This window comes from Mustela erminea, chromosome 13 (genome assembly GCF_009829155.1).
Source record: "Mustela erminea isolate mMusErm1 chromosome 13, mMusErm1.Pri, whole genome shotgun sequence".
NCBI classification, from domain to species: domain Eukaryota; kingdom Metazoa; phylum Chordata; class Mammalia; order Carnivora; family Mustelidae; genus Mustela; species Mustela erminea.
This window is the reverse complement of record NC_045626.1, coordinates 41,801,065-41,819,738: the sequence shown is the minus strand read 5'-3', so window position 1 is coordinate 41,819,738 and position 18,674 is coordinate 41,801,065.

Here is an 18,674-nt window from a genome sequence, read left to right as displayed (position 1 = left end):
TGATTTCAACTGAGCCACCCAGGCATCCCAGAAAGTATATTTTTATTTTTTATTAACATATAATTTATTATTAGCTCCAGAGTAGAAAATACATTTTAATGTTAGTAAATATAAACTGCAGTATTGACAAATTGTAAAACATTATATTTTTTGTTAAGAGCACCAAAGATCTTTATTTTAACTCATATTTATAGTGTGGTTAATAATATGAGTATCATTACCATTTTATTCCAAATATTTTCAAAATCATTTAGTGATATTCTTTTTTTTTTTTTTAAAGATTTTATTTATTTGGAGGACATGGGGACTTAGAGTGGAGAAGGGAGTTGGGGGAAATTGGAAGGGGAGGTGAACCATGAGAGACTATGGACTCTGAAAAACAATCTGAGGGTTTTGAAGGGACGGGGGGTGGGAGGTTGGGGTACCAGGTGGTGGGTATTATAGAGGGCACGGATTGCATGGAGCACGGGGTGTGGTGCAAAAATAATGAATACTGTTATGCTGGAAATTAAAAAAAAAAAAAGATTTTATTTATTTATTTGACAGAGAGAGAGAGCACAAGCAGGGGGAAAGGCTGAGGGAGAAGGAGAAGCAGGCTCCCCGCAGAGCAGAGGAAGCCCCATGTGGGACTCGATCCCAGGACTCCGGGACCATGACCTGAGCCAAAGGCAGTGGCTTAACCAGCTGAGCCACCCAGATGCCCCATTTAGTGACATTCTTACCAGATGATGTTATAGAGAGCTGTTGTAGCAATGTTTCATCTTAATGTTAAAATTCTTATAAAATAAGAAGTTGATTATATTAGTTTAGTAGTTTTGATATGTTCAGAACAAGACTTCTAATTGATACTTTGGTAAATTAAAAAAAAAAAAAAGAAAAGGAGAGAGAGAAAGAGAGAGATAATAATCCCATGACAACAATTATGTAATATTGTTAATTTCAATATCTCACTCAAACAAGTTTTAGGATCTCTTTTGCTGCCTGTTAGAGATTTGTAAATAACTCATCATGATGGACTTAGAGACAAAAAGCCTAAATAAATTGGATAAAAGTATTTCAGTAATTAATCCCATCTTTATCTTTTTAACACGATTACAGTATTAAATATGAGAAAATAATGTGCTTTTCCTTCTTGATGTCAAAGTCATCAGACAGACATGTCTTCAGTACTTTGTTTCCTATATAAGTAAGAATTGATTATTCAAATATCTAGCTAGCTAGCTAGCTAGCTAGCTATTCAAGTATATATTTCAATGCTTATGGCTATTTATAGTGATACACGCACACTATAAACTAGCAATAGTCAATGATTCATATAGTCAATGAATCATATAGTCAATGATTGATAGAAAGATGGATAGATATAGATAAATAGATAGATGGATATCATTGGGTATATTCTGCCCCTCAGAATCTAAAGTCAAACCTTGGGGTATATGGGTGGCTCAGTCAGTTAAAAAGTCAAACAAACCTCTACAGTTGATTTATATATTAACATAAATAAAGTAAGAAATATAAATATCTAATCAACGAATATATGACACTCAGTAAAAAAATGAATTAATGAATTTAATTTTTAATTAAAAAATTAAAAAAAACCAAAGAATATACATGATTTATGCTAAAACCCAATGAAAATGATTTGATTTTTTATTATCCAAATAATAATCACAAATCAACTGTCATACAGAATGCAAGACAGTAATGTATTTGTTTAAATATTTATGTAACATACTTGCTTAAAATTATTTTGCAGTAGTCCAAAAAAAAAAGTTCCTTTCTATTGCATCAGAGTTAAAACATTTATTTTCATAGTATGTCTGTATTTCCAAGTGGCACATGAAACTAATTTTCCAAAAGAACAATGTTTTTATTTTGTTTATTTGAAGGAATCTGAGACTAGAAATATTTCTCTGTGATTCTTCCATTAAACCAACCCTATTAGCCATACTTCCATTCTTTGTTTATATATACAGATCCACAATTTTCTAGACAAACCCATTCTCCATTTCCTTTTCTTTTGTTAACATTAATTTTGGTCCCAATTCCAGTCAGCATCTTTCTGCAAGCCTGAGATCCTCCCAGTGTTCACATTTGTTTCCAGATTATTAACTCAGAACATCATTTGGACTTACTGATTTCTAGAGACTAATGCAGGTCATTTCCTTTTGTGTTACTTTCCTCAAGCAACTTGTCCACTGTGAGTCATTTCTGAGGCAGAGATTTGGCTATGGCTTCACTATCAAATATATATAAGAATACTCTGAAGCACCTCAATGACATTTTTTCCCCTTAGAATCTGTCAATTTTAGGGATAATACAGTTCACTTCAGAGTACTGTCAAATCTTTAAAATGGAATGTTTCCATTTATCATTTATCTGTCTATCATCTATCATCTATCAGACACAGGGAGAGTGTGCCCAAGCAGGGGGAGAGGCAGGCAGAGGGAAAAACAGGCACCCTACTGAGCAGGGAGCCTCATGTGGGACTTGGTCCCAGGACCCTGGATTATGACCTGAGCAAAAGGCAGAATTCTTAACTGACTGAGGCACCCAGGTGTCCCAGAATGTTTCCCTTTAAAGTTAAAATTTGCTAAACACTGAATGTGGTTCATTAAAACAATATAATTTTAACTTTGTTCATTTTGGTGGAAATTTAGAAAACACTACCCTATGCCAAGACAGGTATAAAACTTTAAGTGCCTATATACACTTCATATAGTTTCCTTTGCATTCTTCTTATAACACCAGATCACAGAAAGACAACGAACACAATGTAGCTATTTGAACTATTATCAAAAAGAGAACACTGTCTACAAGGTATTATTTAGCGAATAAGAAGAACCATGTTCTAGTTCTGACTCTGTAAAGAAAGATGATATCTGAGGCTTTTTTAAGCATCACATTCAATGTTTATGAGTTTTAGAACACATGGACTTGCAAAGGGAGAAAGTTCAACTGTTAAGTATCTAGCTAGGCCTGTAATAAATATTTCAATTATATTCTAGTTTAGACTTTAATATCAACCACCTGAAGTTCCACCAAATCTAAAGGTTCTATTCTATTTTTTCCAAAAATGTTTCAATGTCAAAAACCTAATTATATTTGTTTCTCTTAATTTTAAATATTGTCTTCTTAGAATATTTAAGCAAACACAAAGTATTACAAACCTTCAAAAATATTTATTTTATTAAGTACACTAGTATGTGTGTTGATTATTACTTTTGTACTTGTTTTTGGAGAAGTTCCTATTCCTTTTTTTTTTTTAATTTTGTTTATTTGAGAGAGAGAGAGAAAGTGAGAGAATGCAAGCAGGGGGCATACAGAGGGAGAGGGAAAAGCAGGCTCCCTGCTGAGCAGGGAGCCCAACATGGATCTGATCTCAGGACCCTGGGGTTCATGACCCGAGATGAAGGCAGACACTTAACCAACTGCGCCACCAAGATGCCCCTGAAGTAGTTATTTATTAAATCAGAAATTATATCTATTATCATTTTGGTAAAGTTTGAATCACTGTAATTAAATTTGGTCTCATTACTAATTGGTAAAGTGGATATTCGATTGAAATTACAGATTTACTGATGTTCTAAGAAAAAAAAATAAGATTTTATTTATTTATTTATTTATTTGTCAGAGAGAGAGAGAGAGAGAGAATAAGTAGGCAGGCAGAGGGAGACGGAGACTTTCCAGCTAGCAGGGAGCCCAATCTGAGACTCAATCCCAGGATCCTGGAATCATGACCTGAGCCAAAGGCAGATACTTAACCAACTGAGCCACCAGGCATCCTGAAAAATGTTTTTTTAATAGCCGTGAATTAAGAGTTTAAACATTCAGAAAACAAAAATTCCTCTGAAAGCAACCAACACATTATACTAAGAAGTTGACTTAATATTTTCTCTGTCCCTGAAAAGAAGTGACTACATATTTGTAGCACAATATAACAATATGTAGCACTATAATATGTATGTGCATATGTACATAAATGCAGCACAATAACCATCCATATTTTTCAAAGAAATGGAACAAATAATTCTAAAATTTATATGGAACCAGAAAAGACCTCGAATAGCCAAAGGGATATTGAGAAAGAAAGCCAACGTTGGTGGCATCACAATTCCGGACTTCAAGCTCTATTACAAAGCTGTCATCATCAAGACAGCATGGTACTGGCACAAAAACAGACACATAGATCAATGGAACAGAATAGAGAGCCCAGAAATAGACCCTCAACTCTATGGTCAACTAATCTTCGACAAAGCAGGAAAGAATGTCCAATGGAAAAAAGAAAGCCTCTTCAATAAATGGTGCTGGGAAAATTGGACAGCCACATGCAGAAAAATGAAATTGGACCATTTCCTTACACCACACACAAAAATAGACTCAAAATGGATGAAGGACCTCAATGTGCGAAAGGAATCCATCAAAATCCTTGAGGAGAACACAGGCAGCAACCTCTTCGACCTCAGCCGCAGCAACATCTTCCTAGGAACATCGCCAAAGGCAAGGGAAGCAAGGGCAAAAATGAACTATTGGGATTTCATCAAGATCAAAAGCTTTTGCACAGCAAAGGAAACAGTTAACAAAATCAAAAGACAACTGACAGACTGGGAGAAGATATTTGCAAATGACATATCAGATAAAGGACTAGTGTCCAGAATCTATAAAGAACTTAGCAAACTCAACACCCAAAGAACAAATAATCCAATCAAGAAATGGGCAGAGGACATGAACAGACATTTCTGCAAAGAAGACATCCAGATGGCCAACAGACACATGAAAAAGTGCTCCATATCACTCGGCATCAGGGAAATACAAATCAAAACCACAATAAGATATCACCTCACACCAGTCAGAATGGCTAAAATCAACAAGTCAGGAAATGACAGATGCTGTTGAGGATGCAGAGAAAGGGGAACCCTCCTACATGTTGGTGGGAATGCAAGCTGGTACAACCACTCTGGAAAATAGCATGGAGGTTCCTCAAAATGTTGAAAATAGAACTGCCCTATGACCCGGCAATTGCACTACTGGGTATTTACCCTAAAGATACAAACGTAGTGATCCAAAGGGGCACGTGCACCCGAATGTTCATAGCAGCAATGTCCACAATAGCCAAACTCTGGAAAGAACCTAGATGTCCATCAACAGATGAATGGATCAAGAAGATGTGGTATATATACACAATGGAATACTATGCAGCCATCAAAAGAAATGAAATCTTGCCATTTGCGACAACATGGATGGAACTAGAACGTATCATGCTTAGCGAAATAAGTCAAGCAGAGAAAGACAACTATCATATGATCTCCCTGATATGAGGAAGTGGTGATGCAACATGGGGGCTTAAGTGGGTAGGAGAAGAATCAATGAAACAAGATGGGATTGGGAGGGAGACAAACCATGAGTGACTCTTAATCTTACAAAACAAACTGAGGGTTGCTGGGGGGAGGGGGGTTGGGAGAAGGGGGGGTGGGGTTATGGACATTGGGGAGGGTATGTGCTTTGGTGAGTGCTGTGAAGTGTGTAAACCTGGCGATTCACAGACCTGTACCCCTGGGGATAAAAATACATGTTTATAAAAAAATTAAAAAATAAAAAATTAAAAAAAAGAAATGTAGCACAATAATAACAACTGAGCAGATGCCATATTGCCTTGTGTATTAAAAAAAAAAAACTTCAAAGGAATATTTTTCCATTAATCTTGTAATTTAATGCAACAAAACACTGCAATAATTTAAATACATTTTAAGAAGCTGCCTTCGGCTCGGGTCATGATCTCAGGGTCCTGGGATCGAGTCTCACATCGGGCTCTCTGCTCAACAGGGAGCCTGCTTCCCTCTCTCTCTCACTCTGCTTGTCTCTCCACCTACTTGTGATCCCTGTCTGCCAAATAAATAAATAAATAAATAAAATAATAAATAAATAAATAAAATCTAAAAAAAAAAAGAAGTATATGTTTTATATTTTTAAGTTGAATACTTTGAAATAGAATATACAGATGAACCAGAGACCATGGACTCTGAAAAACAATCTGAGGGTATTGAAGGGGCGAGGGATCGGAAGTTGGGTGAGACTTTTTGTGGGTATTATGGAGGGCATGTATTGCATGGAGCACTGGGTGTGGTGCATAAACAATGAATTCTGGTATACTGAAAAGAAATTTAAAAAAAAAATTTTAAAAAAAGAGAGAGAATGGACCTCAGGTCTGAGAACAGTGCTATAAATAAGGATCCTCTCTAAATGTTTCAAATTACTTTCTTGTTCCATTGGTTAAGGCATATTAATGTATATTTATACTGAAGTACATTCAATTTTCTGAGTTACTTTTTAGACAAACGATTATTGTTAGAAAAACATAAAGCGGTTTTTCTGAACCTTCCCACTTTTAGAGAAATTTTCTCTGTTTAAAACCTGGGAAAGTGGGGTGCCTGGGTGGCTCAGTGGTTTAAAGCCTCTGCCTTTGGCTCTGGTCATGATCCCAGGGTCCTGGGATCGAGTCCCTAATCCAGCTCTCTGCTCAGCGGGGAGCCTGCTTCTCCGTCTCTCTCTGCCTGCCTCTCTGCCTACTTGTGATCTCTATCTGTCAAATAAATAAATAAAATCTAAACAACAATAACAACAACAACAACAACAAACCTGGAAACGTGTTTAATGATAGCTCTTGTCTTCTCTTACTTTGGAATTCTGCATAACTTCAGTTTAGTCTTATAATCATTGTCTGGTATAATTAAAAAGGGAATTCCAACATTCATGTAGAAAAAGTACCTTTGCTCCGCTATCTGTTATGTCATAGTTTTCATCATTATTCTTTTTTTTTTTTAAGATTTTATTTATTTATTTGACACAGAGAGAGAGATCACAAGTAGGCAGAGAGAGAGGCAGAGAGAGAAGAAGGGAAGCAGGCTCCCTGCCTAGCAGAGAGCCTGATGTGGGGCTCGATCCCAGGACCCTGGGATCATGCCCCGAGCCGAAGGCAGAGGCTTTAACCCACTGAGCCTCTCAGGTACCCCTCATTATTCTTAATGTCAAATAAGTGAAAGATCATCACTGAAGCCAGGAATAAGACACAGAAGTCTAATATCACTCCACTAATTTATCCAGTCATTCATGTAACAAAAATATGTTTTGTGGAACATAGTTTCCTTATTCCATGGAACTGTTTTGGAAATTCTAGAATTAACACAAGGCAGGTAATTCATATTATAAGCTTAGTTTTGGAAATCGGGTACCAAAATATTTGCAGATACTTTAGTGATCTACTCACAAAACTCAAAAGAATGAGTAAAACACTATTACAAAGGTTAGGAAGTATAAACTGACAACTCAAATAAGCAATATTAAAAATTGTATTGATAAAATTATATCCTAATTATCTGTTTTCTCTTTATTTTTTTATATATTGAATCTTTTATATAATGGAGAACTTCAAAATACAAAGAAGTACTCAGACTGTAATAAATCCTTATCTGCATCAAATTAAAATCATTTTGTCCCACTTATATCCCCACACATCCTTTCCCCTTACTGCAAGGGAGTTTATCTGTTTATTCACAAAAAATTTAGTACATATTTTTAAAGATTACTCCTTTTAATTAGCTGAATTGCAAACAGCATTATCACACTTGAAAAAAAAATTTTCTCAATAGACCAAATATTCAGTTAGTCAGATAACCAAAATCAGAAAATATTTCAAAGTTCTCTTTTCTATAGTGAACATAATTTTCATATTTAATTTTCACCTTCAGTTTTTCTATATATTCACCTGCAAGTCTACTTGTTACTCAGATATTCTCCTCCATAACTTAGTGTACAAATTGTAACTTAATTACTCAATATACTCAATAAATAAGAAGTAGTAATTGACCACAATTGCAAAAACTGCAGGAGATACTTTGTAGGAAAAGATAATCAAGTCACAGATTTTAGCCTCTAGAAATAAACAGTATTTGTGATTGCTGTATGTAACTTGGGGCAAGGCCTTCCAACTGATTTTCGGAGAACACTGTCCTAATTTATAATTTCTTTGGCATTCATATAACTCCTTCTGAATCTTCTTCCAGAGGTTTTTGCTATTCTTCATTCTAAAGTGATATACACATTTTTTTTTTAACCTGGAGCTAGAAATGTATGACTGTAATAGTATAGTACTTCCAAAAGTAGCATTCAAAGAAAAAAGATAGTGATGCAACCAGAGGTATACATCTTGTGCTAAGCTGTGCAGCATTTAGGATTCGAAAATAGTCTCCCTTATGGTTTCTGGTGATGTTAGATTTCAGATGCAGAAAACTGTGATAGACAATGTGTCTTATAATCTCCTCTAGGCTGCAGTTGATAGAGTTTAGATCATCCCCCTAAATAGTTTGAATTACATTTTCCAAATACCTTTTTTTTTTTTTTTTGTATATCCTATCATGGGCAAATCATCTGTGAGTTATTAGTTTTTTCCCCACTCCTCCAACTCCTATAAATATAAGAACTAGACTTTATTTCCATCAGCTGTCCACTGAGTATGGATAATTTATAAGACATTTTTTGTTTGTTTGTTTGTTTTCCCATACAGCTATGTGTGACACAATCCTGTTTTGACATAGGAGATATTCATAAAAATGTATAATAGTACAGGGTTCTGCATAATAAAGGTATCTACACTGGTTTGACATTTCAAAAAATTTAAATAACTTTGGTATTATTTAACAAATTGAAGGATCGGGCGCCTGGGTGGCTCAGTGGGTTAAGCCGCTGCCTTCGGCTCAGGTCATGATCTCAGGGTCCTGGGATCGAGTCCCGCATCGGGCTCTCTGCTCAGCAGGGAGCCTGCTTCCTCCTCTCTCCCTCTGCCTGCCTCTCTGCCTACTTGTAATCTCTCTCTGACAAATAAATAAATAAAATCTTAAAAAAAAAAAAAAAAAAAAAAAAAAAAAAAAAAACAAATTGAAGGATTATAATTTAAAGTTAATATATAGAGTTCATTGATTTAATGAATTTTCAGTAAATATTATTAAAACATTGGGGATTTATTCATTGAAAAAGTAACAGTTCCCTGAAAGCAGCCCAGTTTTGTTGTTTGCTCAAAGTGACCATCATGTACAGCATTCAGATATTTAAATATCCACATACAGTTTATCAAACATTTTTTTAGTGTTCATTTAGTACTATGACACTTAATCCTTATAAAAATTTCAAAACCACACTAAAGAGGCAAATGGACAAATATAACTAATAATATAAATCAGTATATTCAAGATATGTGTACTGGATTTGGGGAGTGCACATACTTGATGGAGTTTAAAGGAGGGAGTTGATAGTGCTTGCTACAGTCATAAAGATTTAAAGCAGAGATGATCCATAAATAAATTCTTAAAAAATTTAAAACATTAAACCCATAGGGAAATATACTATTTCTCAAGTGTATTTATGAATTAGAGACCTTCAAAACAATATATACATAGTGTTTATATCAATATATATAAATATATCAACATATATATCAATATATATCAATATATGAATATATCAATATATAAATATGTATTTTTTTTAATTTATTTATTTATAACATCATCAGGTAATAATACAGGAAACGTACATATTTTGAAGCATATTCTTTCACTCCTGCTGTTACTGAAAATCTCCTGTTTTTCCTGTGGCAAAGCTATAATTCACGCTCTAGTGAATCCCCACTCTTGCAATGTTATATAGTGAAGAGCTCAAAAATTCTTTAGGATTTTTTTCTTCTTAATTCTCACAACTCCATAAGGCAGGTGGAAAGAATTTCTGTCCTAATTAAATAAACTGACAAGCTAGGACACTAAGTATTTGAATGGTTACAAAGACTACAAGGCTACAAAGATCTTGTGGATTGAAGATACCCAATCTAATAAATCTACTAACTACAATACTTCTAACTTTATTTATTTATTTATATTTTTTTGTTTGGTGGAATTTTTAAAAATTTTAACATGTAATGTATTATTAGCCCCAGGGGTACAGGTCTGTGAACCATCAGGTTTACACACTTCACAGCACTCACCATATCACATACCCTCCCCAATGTCCATACCCAACCACTCTCTCCCTATCCCCCTTCCCCAGCAACCCTCAGTTTGTTTTGCAAGATTAAGAGTCTCTTATGGTTTGTTTCCCTCCTGATCCCATCTTGTTTCATTTATTCTTTTCCTAACTCCCAAACCCCCCACATTGCTTCTCGACTTCCTCATATCAGGGAGATTATATGATAGTTATCTTTGTCCAACTGACTTATCTCACTAAGCATAATACCCTCTAGTTCCATCCACGTCGTCACAAATGTCAAGATTCCATTTCTTTTGATGGCTATATAGTATTCCATTGTATATATAGACCACATCTTCTTTATCCATTCATCTGTTGATGGACATCTATGTTCTTCCCATAGTTTGGCTATTTTGGACATTGCTGCTATAAACATTCGGCTGCACATGCCCCTTTGGATCACTACATTTGTAACTTTAGGGTAAACACCCAGTAGTAAAATAGCTGGGTCATAGGGTAGCTTTATTTTCAACTTTTTGAGGAACCTCCATGTTGTTTTCCAGAGTGGTTGCACCAGCTTGCTTTCCCACCAACAGTTAACTTTATGATTTTACGTTGACTTTTTTTTTCTCTATCAAACATTCCAGTCATGGATGCGGAGAAAGGGGAACACTCCTACATTGTTGGTGGGAATGCAAGCTGGTGCAACCACTCTGGAATACAGCATGGAGTTTCAAAAAGTTGAAAATAGAGCTACCCTACAACCCAGCAATCGCACTACTGGGTATTTACCCTAAGGATACAAATGTAGTGATCCAAAGGGGCACATGCACCCAAATGTTTATAGCAGCAATGTCCACAATAGCCATACTGTGGGAAGAACCTAGATGCCCATCAACAGATGAATAGATAAAGAAGATGTGGTCTATATATACAATGGAATACCATGCAGCCATCAAAAGAAATGAAATCTTGCCATTTGCAATGATGTGGATGGATCTAGAGGGTATTATGCTGTGCAAAATAAGTTAATCAGAAAAAGACAATTATCATATCTCTCTGATATGAGGAATTTGAGAGGCAGGGTGGGGAGTGGTGGAGGGTAGGGAAAGAAAAAAAAAATGAAACAAGATAGGATTATGAGGGAGACAAACCATAAGAGACTTAATCTTGCAAAACAAATTGAGGGGTGCTGGGGAAAGGGAGTAGGGAGTAGGGAGAGGGTGATTGGGTTATGGACATTGGGGAGGGTATGTGATATGGTGAGTACTGTGAAGTGTGTAAACCTGTTGATTCACAGACCTGTACCCCTGGGGCAAATAATACATTATAGGTTGATAAAAATAATTTTTAAAAATTGCCAGTAAATATCCACTGAGTGACCAAATTTAAACCCTGCTTCTATCCCCTGTTCTCTTCTCCTCTTTCTCCATTGCCATTGATTCCATGACATTCTTAAATCAATATCTTCTTATCCATCCTACTGACACCAACATTATGATTTCATACCCAAACTGCCATAACACTCTCCCAATCAATCTATGTTGTGGCAGTCCCCATCCCAAATATTCCTATAGGTACACATTAAATTTTCTCCAAAAGCACTTTATTAAGAGTTTTACTAACATATGTACAAATAATCTCAATACATTTAGAATTTAAGGAATTTCCTCCTCTGACTCCAAGCACAGTGGTACCACATTGTGCATACCTTCAACTTATCGAACTCTACTGAGGGGCACCTGGGTGGCTCAGTCAGTTGGGCATCTGACTTGGACTCAGGTCAGGACCTCAGGATCCTGGGATCATCATTTTCAGTTTTTGTGCTCAGCAGGGAGTCTGTCTGTCCCTCTGTCCCTCTCCCTGTTTGAGCTCTCTCTCTCTCTCTCTCTCTTTTTTCCAAATAAATATTTTTTTTAAAAGAACTCTATTGAATGCCATGAAAAAACCAAAGAGAAAACCCCTGCCATTCTACCCACAGAGTAAGTAAGAATAATTACAAGGAGGATGACTCACATCTTGCCAATCCTCAGTGTTCTCAGTTGTGCTTTTTCCAGGCAAAAGCACATCTTATTAGGAAACCAAATTCCAAAATTTTAATAAATGTGTTTGTAAAACATATCCTGTAAACTCATGCCAACCATTTTATTAGAAGCTGTACAGTAAAATAGTTGTCAAAGACTATCTATTTCAATAAAGTTTTTATAATCTTTTTAGATTTACAGAAAAGTTGTGGAGATAGCACAGAGAATTCTCATATACACCTACCCGCACCACCCCCCCACAGTTTCCCCTACTGTTAACATCTTACATTAGTATGATATTTTGGTCACAATTAATGAATCAAATTGGTACATCAGTATTAACTAAAGTCAATACAGTATTCATATTCCTTTAGTTCTTACCAAAGTCTTTGTATTGGTCCAGGATCTCATCCAGGATACCATAGTGCATTTATTTGTTAGATCCCCTTAAACTTCTCTTGGCTATCATAATTCTTCAGACTTCCCTTGTTTTTAATGACTTTGACAGTTTTGAGGAATATTAATCAGGGATTTAGTGGAGTGCTTCTCAATTTAGACTTGTCTGATAATTTTCTGTTTTTGGGTTCAGGTTATTTTTTAAGGGATTGGGAAAAGTGTGAAGAAGACCACAGAGGTAAAGTACTATCCCCATTTCATTACACGTTTTCCTTATTTGGTATTGTTTTTGTTTGTTTGTTGTTTTGTTTTCTTTTTTGTTTGTTTGTTTCTAAGTTCTCTTAGAAAATTTAAATTACACAGTACAGTGCTATTAATTATAATTACCAAGTTATACAGTAGATCCTCAGACCTTTTTCATTTTATAACTGAAAGTTTGTATGAAGGGTAATTTTTGATTTGCTATTTTTTGTTTCATACATTAGTAGACTAACATCAGTACAAGTCCAACTAATCATGGTGGAAATCTCATTTCTAGCCACTCTGGTTAGCATTTTTTTTTTTTTTTCAGAAATATAGTAATGAAAATGTTGTGGTTCATAAGGAGAATAATATGGTTCAACATAATCTTTTTCATTTCATTTATGTATAGGTGAAAATGAATAGCGTGTAGTTTAAAAGAGGAGCATGTTTTGCAAAAGAAGAATTAAATTGTCTTTTATTTACATGAAATGAAGCCATGATATGTAAATAATCATTTGAAGATTATAGTTCCAATCTTACATATCTATAAGTACCCTGAGTTTGTAGTAAATGTCCATTCCTGTTTCTCACTCTCAAAGATTTTTGATACAGAATAACAGGGTGGTGGTCAGATCCATACAACTTAACAGTCCATGGAATTCTGCTGGTTCAGCATATCATATTTGAGAAACAATCTTGTAAAAAAAAAAAAAAAACCACTCACTGTCTAACTCCCATTCTTCTAGTAATAGAATATCCCTCATCATCCACATCCACATTTTAATAGGTCTGATAACTAGTAGGCTACATATGGCCATATGACTAAGCTCTTGTTACTGAAGTGAAAGTAGAAATAAAGTATTCAATTTTTTGCCACTTCCTTAAAAGCTAAGTACTTGGTATCTCATTTCATAGTCTGGAATATGGTCTTGCTGCTGGTAAACCGCATTTAACCAAGGAAAGCAAGAAAACTAAGGGGAGGTTGAACAAAGAAATAGATCTTCCTGGGAATTCTGAACTACCTGCAGTTCTTTGTGTGTTCTGTAAGAGTCTCTGTATTTTATTGCCTGGTTTGTCACAGCAGCTTAGCCAATACTTTAAAAACAATTTTGAGGAATTGAGCCAACTCCTACCAATAGTCATATTAGGCATATTTGTTAATATTTCAGTTTTAGAGTGACCATATATTCTAGTCTGACCAGAGCTTTCTTTCATCTTCAAAAGTGGCCTTGTTGAAATAATAAGTTAGATAGCCACCTTAGTTTTAAGGGACTTGGATTGATCAATGATATGTCAGAATTTTAAAAGGATTCTACTGAAGGCTAAATTCCAATTCAGTTATAGTTTAAAATTATGGTGACTTTACAAGCTTTAAGCAGAAGGATAGAACAATCTATACTAACGTTATTTTACTACTATGTACATGTAATATTATAATCCATGTTTGATTAGAGGGTAAAAAAGATAAACAGGCAAATCTAGTCTGGAATGATTTACTTCTTTATTTCTACTCAAATCATTTCACAGCCTCTCCAATCTCCTCTGGCATCTAAAAATCAATGAGCCAGGAATTCTACAGTCCATTGGCAAGTGCCTATCACTCTTCCAAATTCCTGAATAAGTGAAATGATTTAATTCATTTAAATTTATTGCCCAGGGAATATCAGAGGTGACAGATACTTTTCTCAATAGTGATTTACACTGAGAAGGAAATAAAAATCCTGACTATATTTTAATTAAGTGAATGCACCACTAAATCGAAGACCCTTTCCCTTGCAATTTCTTTAAGGAGCAAAAGTGCTCTTAGCCTGTTTTTTTGTTTTTTTCTATTTGGTGGCAAAAATTTTTGCCACTTCTTTTCCTTGCCTTAATGGGGTTGATATCCCTAAAGATTTCTGCCTCAGAAACTGATTAATCTCTGGTTATTAAAGCTCTTTACTGACATTGCAGAAAAGCAGTTGGGATATCTTCATTAGCCTCGAGATGGGAAGCTTTAGATAAGCACAACTAAACAACTCTAACACCATTGTCAGGGCATATTAACGATACAAGCTTTTACGGCATTTTAAGATTAATATTTTCTTCATTCAGATGTGTTTTCATCAGAGAGATTTGTAGGTCTATATACATCCATCTTAATAATACTCAAAACTGCTAACATAAGCCCTGGGAATATTATGCAATTGGAGCTTGTTTTCAGTAACTTCTTCCTATCATTTTTTGGTGATTGAAAGTGATATGGCTTTAAGAGACGTACCAACTTGATTCATTATTCTTTTTCTGTAAATCACACACAAATTGGAAGTATGCTCTGTGATTTAAGAATTTTCATTTAAATTACTATATTCCAGTGTGCCCGGGTGGCAGAGTTGGTTACCTGTCTGCCTTCAGCTTAGGTCTGAGATTGAGCCCCACATCTGGCTCCTTGTTCAGCTGAGAGTCTGCTTCTCCTTCTACCCCTCACACTGCTCAGGATCTCTCTCTCATGCTCTCTCTTCTCCTTCACTCTCTCAAATAAGTATAATGTTTTTGATAAATAAACTACTATATTCCAGTCTGGGTTTTTTTTTGTTTTTGTTTTTGATTTTTAATTTGACAGACAGATATCACAAGTAGGCAGAGAGGCAGGCAGAGAGAAAGGGGGAAGCAGGCTCCATGCTAAACAGAGAGCCCAATGCAGGGCTTGATCCCAGGACCCTGGGATCATGACCTGAGCTGAAGGCAGAGGCTTTAACCCACTGAGCCACCCAGGCGCACCGCCCCCTTTTTTTAGTTTTTTTTTTTTTTTTTTTAAGTTAAAAAACAAACAAACCAAACTTGGGTTTATTTGTTTGCCTGAAACTTGTTAGTTAACCAATAGTTAACTAACAGTACCAGTCTTCTCACATAACTGCAGCTATCCTACCAAGCTAAATTTGAAACTCTGAAATATTAGTATAGTGCTCTGTAATGACACTGTTTAAAATTTCACTTAAATATAAGCATATAAATATTATGTCCTATCAACTTTCTTATTTTCTCCAAATTTATAAAGTTAGATGTCTAAAGAGGGACTGAGTAATATTCTACAAAATTTTCATAGGCTTATACCTTACATATTATCACACTACATACCAATATCCACCTTTTCTTTACCTCATCTTATTCAAATTGGAGAAATGACAACAGTTTTATGTGCAATTACTATTCTTTTTCCCAAATGTGAAATTCAATCACAACAAGGAAGGAAAAAAAAGTATTGACATAATTCAATTTCATTTCTACTCATCCTATGTCTTACTAGGCTTATAGTTCTAATATATTTTAAATCAAAATAAGATGTCAGAAGTTTTTTCAGTGTCTCTTTATATTTACCTTATTTTCTTCTATGTCTATTTCTTAATAAAGTTATATGATAAAGTGAGTATTAGGAAAATAAAAACTAAAAATTAGTTAAAAGACATAACTAACAAAGCACATATATCACTTGCTTTTCAGAGTAACTCAACATCTTTATTGAGCACTTCTTAGTTCAAGGCACTAATTATAGTAAAATATATATGTTATTACAAGAGAAACTGTGGCTAGCACACAAATACATTTTCATGGAAATGTGGGAAAAGGGGAGAGTAAAATCATATTAAAATCTGTAAGAATTGTTCTGAAACACATTCCAGAACTTTCTAGTTTTGGAAGTATAAACATGCCAGAGAAAAATGTGGAAATTGCTTGAAGAAGACCATCTCATACAGCAGGATGTCTCCAGAGAATGGTAAGTGCTAAGCAGAGCTAGACCCAGGTAATGCACTGATGGATAATATAGGGGAGACAGCTGGGACTGAATTACAGCTGCAATGTTTTTCTATAATACAATGCCTCAACTTAATTTGAGTGAGATCAGAGATGTAATGTGTATTTAAAGATGTAAAAAGTCTGGAATTCATCTAATCTGAACTATCACACTTGGGATGATAAGGCAGATTGACATACCCAAGAATTCACAGCTGGTTGGTGATAAATTTCTATTTCACCTAAAGCACCTTACATACAGCAGATATACTACATATATCTAACAATATTTTTTTTTCCTTCTTTTTTTTTTTTTTTTATTTCCAGCATAACAGTATTCATTATTTTTGCACCACACCCCGTGCTCCATGCAATCCGTGCCCTCTATAATACCCACCACCTGGTACCCCAACCTCCCACCCCCCGTCCCTTCAAAACCCTCAGATTGTTTTTCAGAGTCCATAGTCTCTCATGGTTCACCTCCCCTTCCAATTTCCCCCAACTCCCTTCTCCACACTAAGTCCCCATGTCCTCCATGCTATTTGTTATGCTCCACAAATAAGTGAAACCATATGATAATTGACTCTCTCTGCTTGACTTATTTCACTCAGCATACTCTCTTCCAGTCCCGTCCATGTTGCTACAAAAGTTGGGTATTCATCCTTTCTGATGGAGGCATAATACTCTATCCCCAGGGGTACAGGTCTGTGAATCACCAGGTTTACACACTTCACAGCACTCACCAAAGCACATACCCTCCCCAATGTCCATAATCCCACCCCCTTCTCCCAAACCCCCTCCCCCCAGCAACCCTCAGTTTGTTTTGTGAGATTAAAAGTCACTTATGGTTTGTCTCCCTCTCAATCCCATCTTGTTTCATTGATTCAGTCTCATAACAATATTTTAATTTAAATGGATTTCTTTTCAAGGCACCTGGGTGGCTCAGTCAGTTAAGCGTCTACCTTCAGCTCAGGTCATGATCCCGTGGTCCTGGGGTTGAACCTTGCATCACGTCTGGCTCCCTGTTCAGTAGGGAGTCTGCTTCTCCTTCTCCCCTCCTCATGCTCTCTCTCTCTCTCACTCACTCTTTCTTTCTTTCAAATAAATGAGAAAAAAAATCTTTAAAAAAATGGATTTTTTTCCCAAACTTATTTTCTCAAACTTTCCTTCCTATTTCATTTTTTATTCTGGTGATACATTTTTGTGGTGGTAAAACATAAAAATATATCTAACATAAACTTTTCCATTTTGACAAATTTAAAGTATACAGTTTAGTGATGATTGTTGTGCACCATTACCACCATCCATCTGCAGAGTTTTTCATCTACTCAAACTGAAAATCCATACCTATTAAATAATAACTCTCCATTTGTTTCTCCTAGACCCTGGAAACCACCATTCTATTTTCTGTCTCTATGAATTTGACTAACCTGAGTACTTCACATAAACGGAATTATACACTGCTTGTCCTTTTGTAACTGCCTTGTTTAATTTAGTATAATGTCTTCAAGGTTCATCCATGTTGTAGGATGTGTCAAAATTCTTTTCCTTTTTAAGGCTGAATAATATTGCACTGTATGAACATATTACATTTGATTTATCCTTTCACCCTTCTATGAATCCTTAGGTTCCTTCCATCTTTGGGGTTTTGTGAATAATACTGCTATGAAAATAGGTATACACACATTGTTCAGTCTCTGCTTTTAATTCATCCCATTTTGTTTTGATAATTGTTATCTTTTATGATCTTGGTTCATATTTCTCATTATTCTTATGTTTGGGAAAGATCTTTGCCATAACTCATCTCCATCATAACCATCAGCTCTATGAAGTCTATTTTAACCACAACAGAATCTTACACTGCCACAAAACTCACAAAGGGATTGATACCCATATCATTAACCAGCACCCATTACATGAACCTCCGTAGGTAAAGCTCCCTAGATAGAAGATGATCGGATTTTGTCAACATACAGCTCTGCTGTCAATGTAAGTACACTAAACCCTCCTTGGAAATCACATTCAATAGTTACCCCAGTCATGCATCAATTAACCTGTGACTTCGTAGATTTATGTCCCGTGGGTTGAAATTTTACCAGTGGAATTTAGAGACTGGAACGATCCGTCAGGTAACCTGCTCCCTCTTGATCTTCTTGATCAAATGTTCTCTTCCATAGTGATTCCATATAGTCTTGACATGTTTCAAGTGTCCAATCAACAGCCAATGATTTC